The sequence below is a fragment of the Schistocerca piceifrons genome, chromosome 2 (genome assembly GCF_021461385.2).
Source record: "Schistocerca piceifrons isolate TAMUIC-IGC-003096 chromosome 2, iqSchPice1.1, whole genome shotgun sequence".
NCBI classification, from domain to species: domain Eukaryota; kingdom Metazoa; phylum Arthropoda; class Insecta; order Orthoptera; family Acrididae; genus Schistocerca; species Schistocerca piceifrons.
This window is the reverse complement of record NC_060139.1, coordinates 1034434654-1034456476: the sequence shown is the minus strand read 5'-3', so window position 1 is coordinate 1034456476 and position 21823 is coordinate 1034434654. Positions and strand designations below refer to the sequence as shown.

General features: G+C 43.4%; 1 protein-coding gene across 3 annotated transcripts in view; it reads right to left on the bottom strand.

The window, feature by feature from the left end:
* The window catches only part of LOC124776861 (PRL-1 phosphatase), a 629058-nt gene that overhangs the window by 89917 nt on the left and 517318 nt on the right, over positions 1-21823 (bottom strand). The window contains exon 1 of one of the 3 annotated variants that reach the window (XM_047252038.1): positions 15289-15424. The exons of the other annotated variants lie outside the window; for them this stretch is intronic. The gene's annotated coding sequence lies outside the window, so the exon portion shown is untranslated. Of the gene's footprint in view, positions 1-15288; positions 15425-21823 lie in introns of those variants that run through there. 3 annotated transcript variants of the gene reach the window in all.

The following is a 21823-nucleotide window of genomic DNA, read 5'->3' as shown; positions in this document are numbered from 1 at the left end:
ACGTCAACAAGTTTCTCGTTTTTATAATTACTTGGGATCTTGCATCATAGCAGACGAAAGAGACGATACGATTATTTACGATGAATGCGCAGTGCAAAATTTGGAGGTCGACAGGCGCGTCTCATCATGATCCGGTTGACAGATTTCCGGTCACATAAAACACCAACTAATAGGCCTACGTATTTCCGAAATGAATAAAGGAAAACGAAGAAACCGCCATGTATGTTCCTAAAACAAAACAAAAAAAGAACAGCAAACTTAATGTGTAAGTCTTGTGGAGTTACGTTACATCTTTGAGACTGTTTTGCTGGATATCATATGAAAGGGAAATACTAAGTACCAAAGACAATGCAAATAAATATATGAAACAAATATATTTATTTAAGTATGTATATCTTCGAAATTTCATGAAAGTTGGGAACAGGGTTGAGAACTTGTGAGAACTAACGATGAGATTACTAAAACTTAACAACTTATAATCTCCCGATAATGTCAAGAACGGCCGGCGAGAAGCCAAGTAATCCCAATTAGCGCTGCCGGCGCCAAGCGAATAAATTTGTACGTGACGTGCGGACGGCAAAGTGTTAACTATACTAAAATGTAGACTTTCACGGCCGGAAATGTCATGTCCATTATGATTATCCGGGCTGTTATGCCGTGGTAGGTTGATGAATTTTGTCTCAATTCCCAACGTTTCGTCCCCATCTGCGGGAGACATCTTCAACGGGGTTTGTAGCTCAATGGGACGTCCAACACTAACTGGCTCGCTACTGACTGCCGCTAAATTCCGTGCCCGCGCGCTCCCGCGCTACGGTGTGACGTCACGTGTTTTGAAAACGTCAGTGCAATTGGCCGCTGTCCGCTGCTGTCGATCGCCGTTGCCATCACCCAGTAGTGGACGGGTGGTACACATCACCTTTAACTCCGGCATCCATATACCGTTTAATTTCACGCCCTCCTCCTTTCGATTGAAATTATTAAGGTGTTTAGCGATTTCGATTGCCTCCCTGTAGAGCCTTTCGTAATATCCGCTTGTGGCAGCTAGTACTTGCGTCTCCTCGAAACGAATATGGTGGTTCCCTGGCTGGAAAGCATGCTCCGCAACAGCTGATCGTTCCGTTTAACTGTTGCCTTTCCCCTCGTCACTATAGTCACCATATGTCAACATTAAACCTTTGTGGTCTGCTTTGGAGAGTGTGTTCGTGATCGCTATCCACCTCCATGATCGTTGCCTGGACAAGTCACAATTTCGATGGAAGGACGGCAGATTTCCTTAAAAACCATATAGGACCTTTATTACCCACTCTGGGACGACTGGAAGCCGTTTTGAATGCTAACACTTTTCCTACACCATGTTAGGCACGGTAACGAGTTTTATTTGCAGTGTTTCCGTATTTTTGTCCACCCCTTCACATCTAGCGAAATGACAAAGAAAATCTGTGATATCAGAGCTAATACGAAAGTTACCGACAGTAGTGCTTTTATTCCCAAATGGAACAGGGAAGACGGAAATGATAGGAGTTCCAGAAGTACTCTCCGCCACACTCCATGACGTAACATGGGGAGCATAGATATGGATGTAGATGTAAGTGCCATGCAAACGTGTTCCAATTAAAGATCGCTGCAGACGTTAAGTGCTTTTAATAATCCCGCAGCGTGTTAATTGGAGGCGTATACGAGGCTGAGTGTCGACCTATGGTGCAATAGCAGCAGCAGCAGCAGCAGCAGATGAGGCAGAAGTGCGCCGTTCTCGGTTCGCATTGGCCCCTGGGCCAGCCAACTCGCGGAGCGGAGGACCTGGAAATAGCCGTGCGGCGAGCGGGGGCGGAGGGGGCGGCCGCGCTTGTAAACAGGCGACACCGCGCCAGAGATCGCACACGCACACACCGACGCTGAGCGCCAGGGTGGCCGCCCACCAGCCACCGGCAGCGGCACACCCCCGCATCAGGGGACCGCGTCACACCAAGTCATCTGCCGCACTCGCGCAACACGGCGCCGTCAACCGCTGAGGGGAACGCGCTCTGCAGGGGGGTGCGGCAGCCGGTCGGATGCGTGTTGTGGCTGCTGGTGCGATGCCAGACGAAGAGTGTTTACTGCGCAGAAATAGTATTACGAAAGTATCGATACTTTGAGGCGCTAAGAGATCTGTAAACTACATTTTTCCATCTATGTAATTTGTTTGTACTAACAATAGAAGGTGGACGTGTCATTCTGATTTTTGTATGTTATCGATGTGCACGTCAGAGCCAGAGGAAGTTACGTACTGTTAAACAATCTTTGGTCTTAGTCTTGTTCTACATCTACATACATACTCCGCAATCCACCATACGGTGCGTGCTGGAGGGTACCTCGTACCACAACTAGCACCTTCTCTCCCTGTTCCACTCCCAAACAGAACGAGGGAGGCAAAATTCCACGAATGAACCGAAGACGGCTATCCGCCTTTCCCACAACTGCCATTACATGCTTATCCCACTTCACTTCATATCGCTCTGCAATGTTACGCCCAAATATTTAATCGACGTGACTGTGTCAAGTTCTACAATACTAATGGAGTATTCAAACATTACGGGATTCTTTTTCCTATTCATATGCATTAATTTACATTTATCTATATTTAGAGTTAGCCGCCATTCTTTACACCAATCGCAAAGCCTGTCCAAGTGGCACAGTATTTGCCTCTGCGCAGTCTGATACATTCTTAGTTGATATGTGGCAGGTGATGGACGTATTTAGTATTGTTGTGTTGACTTGTGACTGTATCTGTTAGATGAAGAAATATTTATTGTAAAGGACAACAAGGATGAACAAGATGTACATGTTGCAAGGCGAGAACTATATAAATTTTGAATAATGTTCTTTTTGGAGAGAAAAAAAATTGAGGTAACAGTGCAGCTCTGTGCAGCTTATTTGTTACAATAATTATTGTTAGCTATGGTACTAAACATCTGAGGTCATCAGTCCCCTAGAACTTAGAACTACTTAAACCTAACTAACCTAACGGCATCACATACATCCATGCCCGAGGCAGGATTCGAACTTGCGACCGTAGCGGTCGCGCGGTTCCAGACTGCTGAAGCGTCCAGATCCGCTGGGCCACAGCGGCCGGCGTCAGCTAGTTGACTTGCTCAGAGCTGTAGAACCACCCACTTCCGTGAGTCATGCATTAAGATATCAACTGATTACTCTGTCTGGTTCTTACAGAAATTCTTTGTTAACATTGTACCCTTTCCAAATAGTTGCTCACCTTTTCAAGCATAGTATCGTTCAGACCAACGTTGTGTGTGAAGATCACGCGAAATTTCACTGTGTCTTTTTGAATACATGCGTCGTTCTAAAATCGTTGTCTTGAAATAAAATTTTATAAGAATAGTTACTATCCCCAATACTGCTGTTTAAACAAGGTTTATCGTTACGCACTACCACATTGCACCATGTGGTATGGAACAGTTTGAATTTTTATTTAGAAATAGAAATCAAGCTTAGCGCTGCGTGTTCGTTGTTTGCTGTTGTGGTTTCGATGAATCTTCAACTATACTGTCAAGGCCCGAAGTATGCGAACTTTTATTAAGGCTAGACAATTTTTTTGCTTCAGTTGCACTTTTAATAGAAAGAGAATCTGTATACAGACTAGTTACAGTTCAATTCAAATTAGGTTCTGTTTAGTCAAAGATTTGCATGCTGGTTTAAGTTGGATACATAGACTTTTTGTATAGAGTGGGAGGTAAATTCGGGCCAAATTTCAGACAGGAGCATATAGCGGGGTGGTTACAACAAATACTCTGACAAAAAAAACTGCAACACTCTAGCACTGTTCAGTGGCATCAGGGTTGTGTTTACTGCTTCATTTGCTACGGTCACCAGAGATTAGATGGTAAAATCAATCCGTGTCTGTGTCCCCTGTTTCGACTCTACAGGTAGTAACCGTGCTGAGCTTAAGAGGTGAATAATGCGTGGAGCATTCATTCTAGGGAACAACCTTCCTATCAGCGAAAGTGCATTTCATGCAGAACAGCTTCAGCCATTGGAGAACGATCGCATTGTGTTTCCTATGGGAGGCAGGATGGAGGTATCGACAGAGAGCTGGAAATCACTGATTCGATGGTGTCTCTCTCTTCGTTCAGCAGTTGTCTGTGGAACGCTCCCACACCCGTTGACCATTTTTTAGGTATCGGCGTTGTATAGATCATGCCTGTTGATAAAATATCGGTATATAGACTTTCTCCAAAAAAGTATCAATATAGGTAACATTTTTCCCCGATGTATCTATACCAAAATAGAAATATGGAGCGCCGATATTTTTATATTTTTTCACAATTTTCGGTAAATATTTTAAGTTGTTCTTTTGGAATTGTAGTGGAACATATTTTTACTTTCACTATTGAAGGAGTCTTACTACTTTTTGGGCTTTCATCACGCCCTGTTTTTCCTCTTTGATTGTGTGAAGCAAGTACATTTGGCACAGGAGCACTAGACCAGTTGCACTGGGGAGGGTGGCGGTGTGAATGAGATAACCTAAGGTTTACAGTGTGAAGAACCAGGACACCAGCGGCGTTAAAAAACAATTTTGCTATCTCTTCACATCGGCATTCTTCAAAAACAGTTGACGAAAATGGTGAACAAAAATCCAAATGATAAGACTGGTCTTTGCGATGGGTGGAGACGTGCGAGGGCAATGGTGACGTAATCTGTGTTGCCAAAAGAAACTACAACGTTTAGCTTCGTCATGCAATTTTGAGGCTGCAGCTGCTAGGTCGCTGGCGTTTGCAGAAATGGAAAGACAGGTAAGTCCACATGAAGTGTTCCGCACAAATCCGATATGTGACGAAACCAAACAACGACCCATCGGTCACCTTCTATTGGTCACTTACATGCAGTCACCGTTGCTATCGAAGTGGTTATAGCCGAGCGTGAACGAGCATCGTTTCCTTCCAATTCTTGCTCTAAGGGGGATAGGCAAGCTACTAGCTTGCTTATGTACAGAACGTCTGTTAATAAATCAATATTCAAACAGTCCGCTCCCGGTAGCTGAGTGGTTGCCGGCACGGTAGCTCATCGTGTTCGGTCAGAGGGTTTAGCTACCGTCTGTAATTAAAAAAAAAACTGAGTGAATGGATCAACGAACAACCTGAAGGGGTGTCATCGGACGTCCGCCAAGAACAAATTCATCGAACAACATTGAACAAAATGAGAAAAAAAAATGGTCAGCGCGACAGAATGTCAATTCTAACGGCCCGTGTTCGATTCCCGGCTGTGTCGGAGATTTTCTCCGCTCAGGGGCTGGGTGTTGTGTTGTCCTAATCATCATTTCATCCCCATCGACGCGCAAGTCGCCGAAGTGGCGTCAAATCGAAAGACTTGCACGCGGCGAACACTCTACCCGACGGGAGGCACTAGTCACACAACATTTACATATATTTCAATATTTAAACACACAGTTTTAAAACTGGAAGTACATTTACAATGTGCAGGTGATATTTTTATACGTAGGTACGTAGATATCTCTTTCGTTGATATATCAACATATCCATACTTTTATTCACTATATCGCAAGCCGATAACGACATTTTTTAAATATCGACGCACCAGAGTCCTGATATTTTTAAAAATATCAACAGTCCTAGTACAGACACATGACAAGATCGACGCGTTGTGCGAGCTGAGCTGGCCGAGTCTGCAAGGGCCATCGGGAACAGTTCGCTTGCAGCAGGGTTAAGATTACTTACGCCTCTGGCCAGGCTACCACAGACATCACGAGACCGCCAATCATGCCTACTCTTGACGCTCTGTTTTTTTTTTTTTTCCTCTTCAAGCTATGTGTGACGTTCTGTATTAGTGATGGAAGCACATGTGTATCGCGTAGAGCTGGTGAGCTGCCTATTCCGGAGTGCATTCGCCCACGACACATCGGTCCCACCGCAGGTTCCATGGGGTGTAGGCGGCCATCGGTTTCAATTCCCAGTTGCATTTGGTGTTTCTGCCGGGTAAAGTAACCTATTGGACATTGCACAGGTTGTTATCCCCGTGCTATTGGCATTTCTTCGACAGGAAGGTAAATGTAAATGTCGTGTGACTAGGGCCTCCCGTCGGGTAGACCGTTCGCCAGGTGCAACTCTTTCGATTTGACGCCACTTCGGCGACTTCCGTATCGATGGGGATGAAATAATGATGATTAGGACAACACAACACCCAGCCCCTGAGCGGAGAAAATCTCCGACAGAGCCGGGAATAGAACACGGGCCCTTAGGATTGACTTTCTGTCGCGCTGACCACTCAGCTACCGGGGCGGACGATGTGCTTTTTCAACAGGACAATGCACGTCCACATAGGGCCGCTGTAACGCAACGCCCTCTTTGTGGTGTACAAAAACTACCCTGGCCAGCAAGGTCACCAGATTCCTCGCCAATTGAACAGGTATTGAACATGGTGGAGCGGGAAGTTACTCAGTTCTCCATGGCTTGGAACAGCCATTCCCAAATTACAAGAAAGGTGCAAGATGCTTGTAACGGCATATTGCAGGATGCCATTCGGCACCCTTACGATCTTCTGCACGCGAGGATACACGCCTGCGTTGTGGCAGAGGCGCCTACTTTGTTCTGATCCGACGGTATAGGAAGCGTTTTCTGTATCTCAAGCTGTGTGTTTCATTTGGTATGAATCTGTTATCATACACTCCTACAATGATGAACACTCATCGGTTGTTCCCAAAATAGCCCCCTGTTCGATACATACTGCCTTTTTCCGGTAGTTTCTGCAACTCTCCATTAACTCTCACACAATTCTATTAAGTACTTAATATTATTTGGCGGCTGTAGCCGTTTGTTTTCTTATATGCTTCTACATGTTTTCACTATTTCCTGAAAACTTCGTAGCACATATTACACCTCACTTTTCTATTATTCCGGTTATCTAATTACCTCTCAGTTTCACTTTTTCTAGGCACCAATCTCTCTGCTGGTTGGGTAATCCTTGCAGTTTAAAAACTGTGACGAATCGCGAAAAAACAGGAGATTCGAAGACAAGGAAACGTTACTTAGTTTGCCGAAGCGTTGCAAATGTTTTCGTGCACTCACTGTCGCTCGTACAGACACCGCTCATTCAAATATTGGGGTGTTGGTGGTCGCGCGTTCAATTGTTCAACGTGGTGGAACTGAGTCACGCGGTCAAAATTTTGCTGAATAATAGAAATATAATGAACGATTACTGCGATCATTCTGTACGCTCTCCTTAGTGCTGCTTTGGGATCCAATATCCATAATATTTGACGTCCATTACCCTCTTCATCGTCACGGAGTGTTCAGTCCCACAATCTATGTTCTGGCGTGCCCACACTGCCTCAGACAGCTATCATTCTGATTTCGTATACATAAGTGGCATAAGGACCATAGCCAGTGTGAGGTAATGCATCAATCCACTCGACGGGTCCAGAAATCTCATTTTTAATCTCTCCCTGATGTTAGGGAGAAACTCTTATGTTCTCCTATCTGTGCCTGAAGTGTCCCCTTCATTTTGCCACAGTTGTAATGTTCAATTTTTATTACCTTTTTCGAATTGGACTCAGTTCCAAGCACCCTTCGTATTTTCATTTGGTTGCCTTTCTTTGATTAGTAAAAGGCTCTACTTTTCCCATTTCTTTACTGTAAGGTCACCGCGTGTTTTTGATAACGGCCATGGGAGGCCAACGGCATTAATATCGTGGTCGGGTAGTACTGCAGAGACTGGCAGCAAACAACAGCAGTAGCACCAACAACAACAACCAGCCGGGATTGCCGGGTTTACCAGCAGGACAGGCGGCGCGCACACAGTATCGCCTAGGTACCAGCCACACTGGTTATTTTTTGCGCCGCGCGCCCGGCAAGGTGCCCAGGTATGACTCACGGCGGTTTGGGCGCCACCTATTTACTGACGGCAGCTACGCAGCATTCGCCGACCTGCACGAAGAACTCACCTACCGCGAAACTCGCCTCAGGCGGCACATAAACAACCCGGCTGTCACGAGACGTTTCAAGGCCGCAGCGAGGCGTCAAAAACAGAATGGTTACGTCACGACTTCTGCTCGCACGAGGGAAGTCCCTTTCACGTACTCCACGTCGTTAGTAATCTACAGCTTTGTTTTATGTAACTTACTGGGCGAGTGTATTTGATTTTCTAGTAGTTTTGTAAACGACATGAGGGATAAATTGGATATTTAAAAAACACTAAGATTTGAAGATGTACATCAGCAGAAGTAAAATAAGGATACTGGAATATAAAGTCCCATTAAATCAGCCGATGGTGAGAGAATTAGGAAATAACAGTAGTCAACCCAGTAAAATAAGTGATGATAGATGAAGCAGAGGGGATATAAAATTCAAACATGCAATAGCAATGAAAGTATTTTTGAGAAAGAGGAATTTGTAAATATCTAATATAAAGTAAAGTGTTATCAAGTCTCTTCTGGAAGTATTTGTCTGGAATTTAGTATCGTACAGAAGTGAAACGCTTTTGGTAAACAGATCAAACAAGATGAGAATAGCTTTTGAAATGTAGTACTAAACAAGAATACTGAAGATCGATTAAGGAATGGGGTGCTGAATCCGAAAGAGCCAAAACAAATCAATTTCTGCATTTGGGAATGGGGTGCTGAATCCGAAAGAGCCAAAACAAATCAATTTCTGCATTTGACTGAAGGCAGAGATCGGTTGATACAACTCATCCTGTGGCATCAATGAGTCGTCGTCGTCGTCGTCGTCGTCGTCTGTTTGGTACTGGAGAAAAGGTAAGAGAGTGTGTGTGTGGGGGGGGGGGGGGGGAGGGAGACGCTGTGAAAGTGTTTCCGGCACTCTTCTGGCTGCGGGTAGATCTTCGTTCGGGGGACATTATGATGATATCGTAGTAGTTATTAGTCGCTCAGTCCTTTCATGGCGTTCAAAGGTGTAATTATGTACTAAACTTTTTTACCAATTCTGTATCGTTCATTACGCCTGCTGCACGAAGGGATAGCTCAATTAACAAAATTTACCCTTCACCAAGACACAACTAACATCAAAGTATAAAAAAATTAAAACGTACTCGATACATCTAATACATCAAAGAATAGGTCAGCGTAAATGAGGCAAAATATTTATATTTTGTTGAAGGCTAAACAGTGTTCTATTCCCCTAAAACTGTAACTGATGGAAATGTTGTTGTTGTTGTTGTTGTTGTTTTCAGTCCTGAAACTGGTTTGATGCAGCTCTCCATGCTACTCTATCCTGTGCCAGCTGCTTCATCTCCTAGTAGCTACTGCAGCCTAAATCCTTCTGAATCTGCTTAGTGTATTCATTTCTTAGTCTCCCTCTACGATTTTTATTCTCCACGCTGCCCTCTAGTACTTAACTGGTGATCCCTTGATGCTTCAGAACATGTCCTACCAACCGATCCCTTCTTCTAGTCAAGTTGTGCCACAAACTCCTCTTCTCCCCAATTCTATTCAGTACCTCCTCATTAGTTATGTGATCTACCCATCTAATCTTCAGCATTCTTCTGTAGCACCACGTTTCGAAAGCTTCTATTCTCTTCTTGTCTAAACTATTTATCGTCTCATTTCCTAATCTAATTCCCTCAGCATCACCCGACTTAACTCGACTACATTCCATGCTTCTAGCATTTGTAGACTTAGAGAAAGCTTTTGACAATGTTGGCTGGAATACTCTCTTTCAAATTCTGAAGGTGGCAGGGGTAAAATACAGGGAGCGAAAGGCTATTTACAATTTGTACATAAACTAGACGGAAATGATAATGTTTCAATTTCTCTATTGTCGGAAGATTTGGAATACGTTGGAGATTAGTGTTCAAATGTGTGTGAACTCCTAAGGGACCAAACTGCTGAGCTCATCGGCCCACAGACTTACACACTACTTTAAACTAACTTACGCTAGGGGCAAACCACACACACACACACACACACACACACACACACACACACACACACACACACGAGGGAGGACTCTAACCTCCGGCGGGAGGGCTCGCGCAATTCGTCACATGGAGCCCCTAACCGTGCGGCCATTCCGCGCCGCAGAAGTGATTACACAATAGAAGTGACCGGTTTAGAAAAAAATACACGCTGTGTTTGACTAATAAATTTCGATTATCGGTTACAGTAATGTATGTTGATGAATTTACATGTTAATGGAACCTTATGAAGCATGTTTATTCAACCGCGTTTTTAAGAAATTCTGTTATTTAAGTTGGTACTTCCGTACTTAATTTAGCAATATTTCAGTTGCTGGTCTGTAAGCCCTATCGTGGTTATTCTTTGTATTCATAGCCCAAAATCTTTTAAACGCAAAAATATTAGACACATTCATACGAATATTTTTGCTCCATGTTCATCTAACCGCATCGAAAAATAATTTGACAGTTTTTCTGCAGTTACCATTATAAGGAAAGATACTTAAATTGCATGTCGTTTTGTTTCTGAAAGCCATTGAATTTTGCACCAAAAACGTACGAGTAAACGCACGCTGTTGTAGAGAAATTTCACCTCTTGACGAGAAGAACTGGGTACAAAGACCAATAACGTGGTGAATTAGGACTCATTACGTTTTGTTTCAATTTAATGCCAAATTTGCATCATCCTGAAAGAAACAGCCTACACTTGGAATTTCAGCTCATGAGGGAATCATACACGTAGTTTATATTCATAATATAGGTGAAATAACACTTCAGCTTATCAGAATAGGATTTTTAGCATGTATTTTGTCTACAGTTAAGAGTTAACTTTAAGCTAGTAACTAGAGCAAAAAGAATTTTTAGGAAAAATGAACAGGCTTCAACAGCATTCTACACCTATTCAGATGATTACAACAACAATATTTTCGATGTAATAGAAGCAAAACATCTAACTTCGATACTATTTTACTTGTCCAGTAGTGACAATATATTATCGGTAGATTTTTTTTCATTCATTCACGTGAATGCATCTTATCGTTAGAGAACCATTGCGAAATCAGAGTCCTGTAATGTCACTGCTCACGATAATCCATACAAAACAATATGCCGCCGCACTGTCAAACTTTCCCGCACAATATGCCAATGTCACTGCAAAAATATAAAAAACTAGAAAACAAAGATGGGGCAAAAATCATTCTTCCCATTATTCCAGTGATGTCGGAGACGTAGAACACACATTTACAAGCAGAGAAACGCATAAAATGAGCCATTTTATTGAAACTACGCTTCCTGTCATCTCTTGACGTCTTTCAGCAACTATTCGCGGGCCTTGCGACGACGCGATTTCACCGAGCTAGCAGGGTCTTCTGAGCAGGTGCGCCGCACATCACACACTCTAGAAAACTTAAGATTTATCTTCATCAATGTAACCTTAAGCATTTTTGTCGCTCTGCAGGGGAAAGTATTTTAGCAGCGAATCAAACACGCTAATATTGTTGGACCTACCCCTTTCACACGGAATGAACGACTGGATTGTAGGCAATACACAAGGCATACGCACGGCGCCGTATTCCTACATCTAGACGCCTCGCGGCATAACCAACACAAAAGGACGCCAAGCGGTACCGGGAATCTTCAGTGAATGGTTTGTCTCTAACAAAAATTGCTCCTCAAGACGTGATCTATCACCTATAGGCGTTCGAAACACGCTATACGAAGAGGAAACTACAATACTAATCTGCTTTGACGTGTGGCATAATGAACATGCGACAGACGATGTAAACAGCATGATTATAATGTCATATCATTAGTGATATTTTGGAACACACACACACACACACACACACACACACACACACACACACGTTCGTTTTGATTATGTTCAATCGCATCTAAATACGAGAAACATATCTCGCGAAGAAAGCTAATCGAGTGTCGTGCATATAGCTTCCACAATTGTAATGGGCATCACAAGGCAGTACGAACTATAAATTTTTTATCGTAATTAAATCTTGGCTAATATCGGAAAATATACATCGGTTACAAGGCTCCAGTACAGACTGTATGAGGTTACGAATATATGTATCAGTAGTAGATCAAAGCGGTTCTCACACAAGATCTGTATGGACCGTGAAGAACACGAAACGAATACCGTAAAAAAAGCCCTATAGCTGTACTTGGGACCATGATGACTCGTATGAATTGTTTTAAACTATCTTAAAGAGAGGTAAATCGAATATAAATACTACGGTTCTCTCCGAAACAAGAGACAGTATTTTGTTTTTCCACATGGGAGGAATTAATAATATATCTCGAAACGACAATTATGCTACAAAGAAAAAATTCGGAAGCCGTACTGCGAAGTCACGTCATTGGACCTCATCATCACCACCACTGGTTGGTATCTCAAATTCCTGTTGTTCTTTAAATGCCGTAAGTGTCTACAATATTTTCCGCTTCAGATTACATATTCTCGGAACGCTGCATTTAGAAAGACAGTGAGGAATCATGTATCTGCACACGAGTCCATGCCAAACGGCGAGAGCGCTTGCACATCCAATGTCGAACAAATAAAGCGGCAAAGAACGAAGAGGAGATATACCGTGTGTTATCTCGCTGAGCGCACACTGAGCGCTCCATACAAAATTACGTATGCAGACGGTTCAGCCATTCCGGGAATCGAAAATTCCTACAACCAGGTCTTGCAAGACTTTCGAGTATGTTTTTAACTATTAGTGTACACCTCAAACTCTAGGACGAAGTGTACACCAGGGTCACACTGAACCTCAATTATTTGCTGGAGACATTGCCTGAGAATAGTATTTTGTAATGGAATTGGACAAGTCTACTAAGCGCATTTTATTTCACCAGTCCCACGGAGTTTTTCAATCAGTGTTAGTATTAATGCATCCAAAATTCAGAACTACGTATAAACAGTCATTAAAACTTTTCAATGAAGAAACTTGAAAGTGTTCCGGATCTAAACACTTTAGTTGCAGTTGAATAAGACGGAGATGCTATTCAGTTAAAGAAATGTACAAGATTACACTAATATTTGACGTGTTCTCAATTATTCATTCATTCATTCATTATTTCCACTCTTCTGGAACACTGAATACAATGTTATCGGCAACTGACAGGCCTATTAGGAGCAGCTGTGTTCCAACAATGACCGTTCTTACCGTGAACGGCCTATTTTTTCATCCCTGTTTGAAGATTCGGTGGACTGATGAATTTCGCCATTGTCCGTAACTGCTGTAGGATCATCAGTATCAGAATCACCTCATCATGGAAGTCACTTTCACGATTGTGTTGTTCTAACAATGCTTGCCGTACAGAGTCTTCTATTACTAAACTGTCATTCCTTCTCGCCATTTTCACATAAATAAACTTCACTCTCAGCGACTGAACAGTAACACAATGTGTACCCCAGGGTCACAAGGACCTTTCAAAAAATATTTCTATCAAATTAAAGAACAGTGTGTCTCAACTTCGAACGTCGACCCTCTGCTTGGACTCTCTCAACTGTGAATTTACGCTGGTGGCAGCGGCCTGTGTGCGTGCGTAGTGGTGCATGCACAGTAACAACAAAAAACTCCAGTGTCAGGGTGCCCTGATGTATACTTCTAAGGTTAATTTCAAGTTTGAAGTCCGATAACAAATGACAAAAGAAATTGTTTCTCATGTGAAGAATTTCGAAATCTTCCCTTTAACTATCCTTCGAAAGCTTTCTTCACAAATGTTCTGGTTCTAGACTAACGGGAAGCACCCTATAGGATTTTATGAGCGAGTTTCGAAATATGTGACCTAAATGCCCATACCTTATGATACCATTGACTTACAAACTAATGTTTATTATACCGCCAAGGCACCATAGACCTTAGTACGTGACAAATTTCAACATTATACATCTATCCGTTCCTAAGGACAAGAAGAATTTTTAACAGACGGACTGAGAGACAGACAGACAGACAGACACTAACGGACGGGCGGACAACAAATTAATGTTGCAAGGGTTCTCTGTTTTCCAACTAGATGTATGGAATCCTAAAAAAATACTGAAGAATTGGATACAACTCGTTGGCTTTGACGAACGACGTCATAGCTAAACCTCAGATGATTATTAACAAACATCTGAAAGCACAAAAGAATGTCAGGAAACAAATGTAGCACAGAGAACAGAGCGTAAACGCACATTACGTAAACGGCTATTTGTAACGTAATCTTACAACGTAACGGAAAGAACTGTAGCACTGAGAATACAGATCGTAATATCACTTGAACGCGTAGCTGGAAAACAATTCTACGTCAAGGAAAAAAATAAAGCGTGATTTCTTGAAGTCCATACAGACGTGGTAATTACGGCGTCTCGGGCAGGTACGACCTAAAAACAGATATATAAACACGGCCACAGAAGAAGATACTAACAAAAATACCAGGAAAAGGCGCCATACGAAAGATTCGACAAAGCGAATATTGATATCGTGCGCAACTCTGAAAGCGAGCACAAACGTTACCCATAAAGGAAAAGCAACCAACCGAACACTAGATATTACCAACGGCGGAAAGAACAACATATCTAACATCGGTATCCTCTTCAGGTGACCTATATAGTGGACTGAAGAACACGATAGTAGTATTACGAACGTCGACGAAACATACCAAACACTGGTATCCTGTTCTGTAGACCTGTGAATTACTTACTGCGAAGTAAACTGCAACTCTTACACTGGTATCCTAAACTTCAGTTGCCGCAGGTATTACTTTTTTCGAAGAAAACGACACCTCTTCAGTGGTATCTTGTACTTTAGTTGGCCTATACAGGTCAACTGTGAAGTAGGATACTAGCATTACCCAAGAGGAAAATGACAAACGTGAGCTTGGTATCTTATTCTTTACCCACGGCGGATACGTGGTAAATTAGAACCTGTAGACAAATTCTTTAAAACGACGAACAAAAACAGCAAAACACGTACACAATTTCTTTGGTTTAATGACACGTTCATTTGTTTAAATTTACAATCTGACGCCTCGTTTCCCAACATAACCGATTTACTGTTTAAGGCTCAGAAAGAAATCTGTCATTTGTGACAAATATGACGTCACTGGTCAAAGCCAACGAGTTGTATCGCATTCTTCAGTTGATCCCATTTATTATAACGAGTTGTATCGCATTCTTCAGTTGATCCCGTTTATTATACAGCCAAGGCACCACAGACGTGACAAATTTGAACTATAAACGCCTACCCGTTCCTGAGAAAAAGGCTTTAATAGTCAGTCGGACGGACGTACTAAGCGATTTTACGAAGATTCCGTTTTTACCAACTGTTGTACTGAACGAAAAGTATTGAGGAGCGAGCAGCTAGTACTGACCTGCTGCGCGCTTCCAGAACGCTTCATATCAGGCTGAAGGCTGACTGCGGCAGGCCGCCGGGGCGACGCAGTTCTCGACGAGATATCGGCGGTGTGGCGCGGAAAGTTCTCGTTGGCTGACGAACCGTGCGATAGGCTCCCGCAGTCCAATGCCAGCGCGGAGAGGAGGTATCAGGAAGCGCAAAGACCGCGTGACGTCAGCCGGCGCCCTACGTCACTCGCGCCTTGCGCAACCTCCGTGTCGGATTGCCTGTACGCGCGCAACCAGTTGTGATTTGAATCGAAGGCAGATTGCCTCACGGATGGAACTCCACTGTACCGTGTCGTTGCTAGGCAACGGGTAACAGGTCAGCTGATGGAGCTTGGAAGTCGGAATGGGGTCTTACATTTCCAACGTTGCCGCTACGGGATCCTCCCCCATCTCTCTGTCCCCCTCCCTCCCCCCCCGTTTCTATTACACATTCAAATAAGCTGTATCTCAAATTAGTGAGGATTGTAATGGTACTTGAATTACGTAACCATTACGGCACCTCACCCCAACCTCACGATACCAGCAATATTCTACTGTGTTTCTGTAAAACAGTTAACATATTTCTGTGACAACAGTCAGATTTGATTTCATTAATGTACAGGTACTTTGATACATCGATACGTTTATATTGCAATGATATTATTCTTATGTGTATTCTTTCTTTTGGCACTATGATCTTTGACGTACTTTTAACTGATTTTTGGGCGCGTAAGCGGTTATTAGAGAGTCAAGTCTTGGTCGTCATGTTGAAAAGACGCAAATTGTAGTCAGTTTATGAAATGTGAACTTTAACAGTGAGGAAGATATTTTCAAGTATGTTTCATAATGTTGCAACAAAAGTAATAAAAAAGAAGTGTACCTTAAATTCGGAGTGCTGATTACTTTTTCACATCACCATTGTCTTAACTTGCAAAAGTTTAATCTTCAAGAATGGTTTATGAAACATCTATAAAACTTTTGAATATCGCAGAATAACACCTAGGCCTCTTTGCATCCGAGCTCTTGGAATCATCACTACCCAGATTTTCGACGCCTGAGCCATGAATTCACAACGAGACCAGCGTGGGAAACACAAAAAGCTGAGCGCCTAATTTATCCATTATTTCAAGAAATAATCTTATTAACTGTGCTCTAATGACACCTGCCACATAATATAACTTTGTTGTTGCCCGAAAATGCAATATTTAGCACCGTGAGCAACACTACAATCGTAATTTATTGTTGACCTTTGTTGTGGTAGGGTTGTTAGAGGATGAAGGGCTAAATTTCAGCAGTAATGTGGAATCCCTTCTTCCGAGTAATATACGGAAATCAACACGGATTTTGAAAGTAATGCTAGTGCAAAACTTTACTTGACTTTTCTCCCACGATACACAGATCATCATGAATTAAGAGCAACACACAGATTCAATATTCCAACATTTCCGGAAAGCATCTGGCAGAGAGCCACACTGCAAACTCGACGAACGTACAAGCAAATGGAACAAGTTCCCAGGTATGTGAACGGCTCGAAGATTACAATCGCACCAAAAAGTATTGGCACACGTGCATATTTATCGTTGCTGGTTACAAACGCCGCACCTTCCGGTACACAGCAAATGTGTGTGCTACCTCACATACCAGACGTTACAATTCTGCCCACAGTGCCTACCATCAACGAAGAAACGCGGTGTTAAGGGCAAACATGTATCTCCTCTGCACACAAAAAGTATTGACACAGAGCGTGGCTTCCCGGTATATTGCTGAGTTTTCAGGTACCGGAACGCCATCTGCTGACGCAATACACTGCGGGTTGTTGACGGCCCAGTCGCTAGTATGTTGCTGTATTGCGCGATAGTAGTCAGCATGGGGCCGAAGAAGGAACATTCAGTGGCGTTGCGTGAGAGAGTGGTATTGCTCCAGTCACAAGGGAGAAGCTATCGACAAATCTGAGCAGAGGTGTGTTAGCCACACCACGGTATGAGCCATCATTCAGAAATATAGAGAGACTGAAAGAACAGTGAATAAGTGTCGCCCTGGACGCCCAAAAGTGCTTACAACCCGAGACCGTCGCCGTATCATCACACTTGCTCGGAAGGAACCTGCTACACGTGCAGCTGAGGTTGTTCAGACAACGTCCGACAAGACAGTTAATGTTCAAACTATACGAAATGTGTTGAATGAGGCTGATATGCATGGACGTTCTTCCAGCAAAAAGCCATACTTATCGGTAATTAACCGGCAGAAACGGCTGCAGTCTGCCAAGGACTACATCATCAAACCGATGGAGTTTTGAAACACTGTGATATTTAGCGACGAATCGAAGTTCAGTGTGTTCGGATTCGATGCAAGAAAGAAAGTTTGGCGCAAGCCGAATACGCACCTCGGCATCAAACACATGCATCCCACAGTCAAACAAGGTGGGGGCGGTCTCATGGTCTGGGGCTGTATGGCGGCGTCCGGCGTTGGCAGTCTAGCTGTAATCCGCGGTACAATGGGTCATATGAGATACATCGATGTGTTGCGCGGTAATTTACACGCTAGTGCACGGACATTGGGTCTTACTGGTGTGTGTCACTTCCAGCAAGACAACGACCCAAAACATACCCCCATGAAAACCCCGGAGTGGTTACTGTACACTGCCTCCAGAAAGGTTCTAACACCATCTCAGAACCCTGATTTGAACCCCATTGAGAACCTGGGGGGTCATCTTGACACACGAGTCAGAAGAAGGCTTCCGAGCGGTAAAAACGACTTGGAGAAAGTGCTCCTGTAGGAATGGTCGAAAATTACCCCTGATATCACCTGGAATTTAATACAAAGCATTCCTAGGCGTTTACGTGCTGTTATAGGTGCTAAAGGGATGGACACTAGCTATTACAAGGTGAACATTAATGAAGAAAACGATCACAATGTCCGATCCACACGTGTGTGGCAATACTTTTTTGGATGCAGATGAGCGATGTTTATTTTCGTAACACTGTATATTGCTTTACGGACAGCTGATTTGGACATATCTATAACCTACGTAATGTAAGGTGGCACGTGTCTGGGTTCTGTTCTGAAATATATGTTTCGTTTACCTACAACCACTAAAATACTAATACTTTCTAGTGCGACTGTTGGTAACAGAGTCCAGTGCGTTGGCCTGGCCGGCGAGTGTTCATCGAAGACGAGAGTATCGTCAGGAGTGTACCAGGGAGGTGTCATAGGCCCCTCTTGTGCTCTGTATGCATAATCTATCTGACGAAAGGGGTGAGCAGGAATGTCAAAGTGTCTGCTGATGATGCTGTAGTGTGCGGGGAGGTGTCATCGTTGAGTTACTGTAGGATGATACAGGATGACGACACGGCAAGATTTCTATTTCGCATAATAAATGACAGCTTGCTCTAAATTTTGAGAAAACTAAGTTAATATAGATGAATGGGAATGTGCGAACACAGTATTAGAGGCGTCCTGCTTGACATAGTCGTGTCTATTGAAACAACTAAGCGTAACGATGCAAAGCGAGGTGTAAAGGAACGAGCGTATGGGGTTGGCTGTAGGGAAGGAGCCAGAACAACTTTGGTTTATTGGGAGAATTCTGGGAAAGTGTACCTCATATATGAAGGAGACCCTTAGAGAATAACTGTGCGACAACTCCGTGACTACTATTCGTCGCCTCCAGATCGGATTAAACCGAGTCATCGAGGCAATACAATTCAGTGGCGTGCTGTTTGATATGTCACTGGTACGTTCGATCAGTACACGGACGTTACTGAAAGTCTCCTTGATCTCTAATCGGAGTCCCCGGAGGGAAGAACGATCTTTTCGCAAACTATTTGAGGGTAGGGAACCGGTATTTGCGACAGACTGCCACCGACATACATCGGGTAAGCACTTTGAAGACAAGGTAAGAGAAATTAGAACTCATACGGAAGCGTGTCGACAACCGTTTTCCATAGCTCCATTTACGAGTGAAACACGAAACCCAGTGACTAACAGTGGTACCTTCTGGTACAAGGTACCCTCCGTCATGCACTGTGTACTGGTTTGCTGTCTCCAATGTTACACCTCTTGCAGAAAATATATTAACTAGACGGGGATTTGTTGGGATATTATTCCGTAATAAAGTGCAATAACTGATTTGCACCGAGACTTTTTTAAGTGGTTTATAATCTACGTGTAATTCTCAGAATATGTAGTGATTTTCGAGATGGTAATTGTATTTGGACCAAATAGCACAAATTGCGAGACTGCGAGTGGAAGGAACAGCTTTGATAATTCTGATACTGAAACACACGCACTTCCGGCGGGTCATCCTGAGTATGTCGGTGTTTTCGATGTGGTGGTGAAGTTCCGACCTAGTAACTCAAAGTGCCGGGAGCATAGCGAGCAGAATTGTTATATACAGTCACGATTGCCATCTAACCATCAGCGACGCTCTCCAGACATTTTGCAACATTCTGCAATCTTCAGTAAATTTCGACAGGCTTTACGTTGACGCCTGAGAGCATGGTTACAATGTAACTGCACGTTCCGCTTCATAGCGTGTCCTACACAATGACGTCACGTATCTTCACACACAGGTAACGTCATGATGGCGTGTATCTAACTCGTCTGTCCCACTGGTTCCACAATCTTACGCAATCAGTCAACATCACTCATTGCAAAGCTAACCTGTGATTTTCATATTTTTCTTTGAACACCGATGTTCAGCGTACGGCATGGAAAGTCTTATGATTTCTGGTTATAGACACATCACCCAGTAACAATTTAGTGTCATACATGCATATTTCATACATTTACATGTCTTAATTCTGACTTCTGCTAAAGTTTCTCCGAGGAAAGAGGAAGATGAGGATGAGAATGTAATGCTCCGCCGATGAAGTCCTTGAATACATATCACAAGTTCGCATTGGACAACGGAGAGGAAGAAAATAAAATGCCACTCTTTCGGAGAACGATCCCAACATTCGACTTAACATGCAGTATGTTTCCGTGAAGTAAGACTTCAGGGATAGAGGGGAACAAATTCATCACTGAGATACGAAACCCCGGAGAGAACAGTCTGAAATAAGGGAGCGAAACATGTTATGCAGTAACTTTTTGAGTGGAACACGAGAACCTACGAACCATCGTTCGTATATTACGATGTAATTAAAGGTAGGTGTGAGTGGGGACACGAAACTTTACTGATTCGGTACAGACGGCATGGTTTGTACACTGATGTGATCAGTTTAAAAAATCATGCCGTCATTCAAAAACTTAACGTTTCTTACACGCGGCTGGATGTTAATCGTTGTCTGGAAATTCTCCAAAATTTAGGTAATAATTTAATGACATCTTAATACAAACACTACGAAACAGCTGTCAGACTACCAATAATCTACGCAGTTGAAGCGACACTGACTACGAAAGAAGAGCTAGAAAAATTAGAAAACATCGAAAGAATTATCCTAAAAAGTGTCTAGGTACCAAAAGCACCAGTGAATCAGAAAACAGATTAAGATATATACTACTGGCCATTAAAATTGCCACACCACAAAGATGACGTGCTACAGATGCGAAATTTAACCGACAAGAAAAAGATGCTGTGATATGCAATTGATTAGGTTTTCAGAGCATTCACACAAGGTTGGAGCCGGTGGCGACACCTACAACGTGCTGACATGAGGAATGTTTCCAACCGATTTCTCATACACTAACAGCAGTTGACCGGCGTTGCCTGGGGAAACGTCGTTGTGATGCCTCGTGTAAGGAGGAGAAATGCGTACCATCACGTTTCCGACTTCGTTAAAGGTCGGATTGTAGCCTATCGCGATTGCGGTTCATCGTATCGCGACACTGCTGCTCGCGCTGGTCGACATCCAATGAGTCTTAGCAGAATATGGAATCGGTGGGTTCAGGAGGGTAATACGGAACGCCGTGCTGGATCCCAACGGCCTCGTATCACTAGCAGTCGAGATGACGGGCATCTTATCCGCATGGCTGTAACGGATCGTGCAGCTACGTCTCGATCCCTAAGTCAACAGATGGGGACGTTTGCAAGAGAACAAGCATCTGCACCAACAGTTTGACGACGTTTGCAGCAGCATGGACTATTAGCCCGGAGCCCATGGCTGCGGTTACCCTTGACGCTGCATCACAGACACGAGCGCCTGCGATCGTGTACTCAACGACGAACCTGGGTGCACGAATGGCAAAACGTCATTTTTTCGGATGAATCCAGGTTCTGTTTACAGCATCATGATGGTCGCATCCGTGTTTGGCGACATCGCGGAGAGCGCACATTGGAAGCGTGTATTCGTTATCGCCACACTGGCGTGATGGTATGGGTTGCCATTGGTTACACGTCTCTGTCACCTCTTGTTCGCACTGACGGCACTTTGAACAGTGGACGTTACATTTCATTTCAAATGTGTTGCGACCCGTGGCTCTACCCTTCATTTGATCCCTGCGAAACCCTACATTTCTGCAGGATAATGTATGACCCCATGTTGCAGGTCCTGTACGGGCCTTTCTGGATACAGAAAATGTTCGACT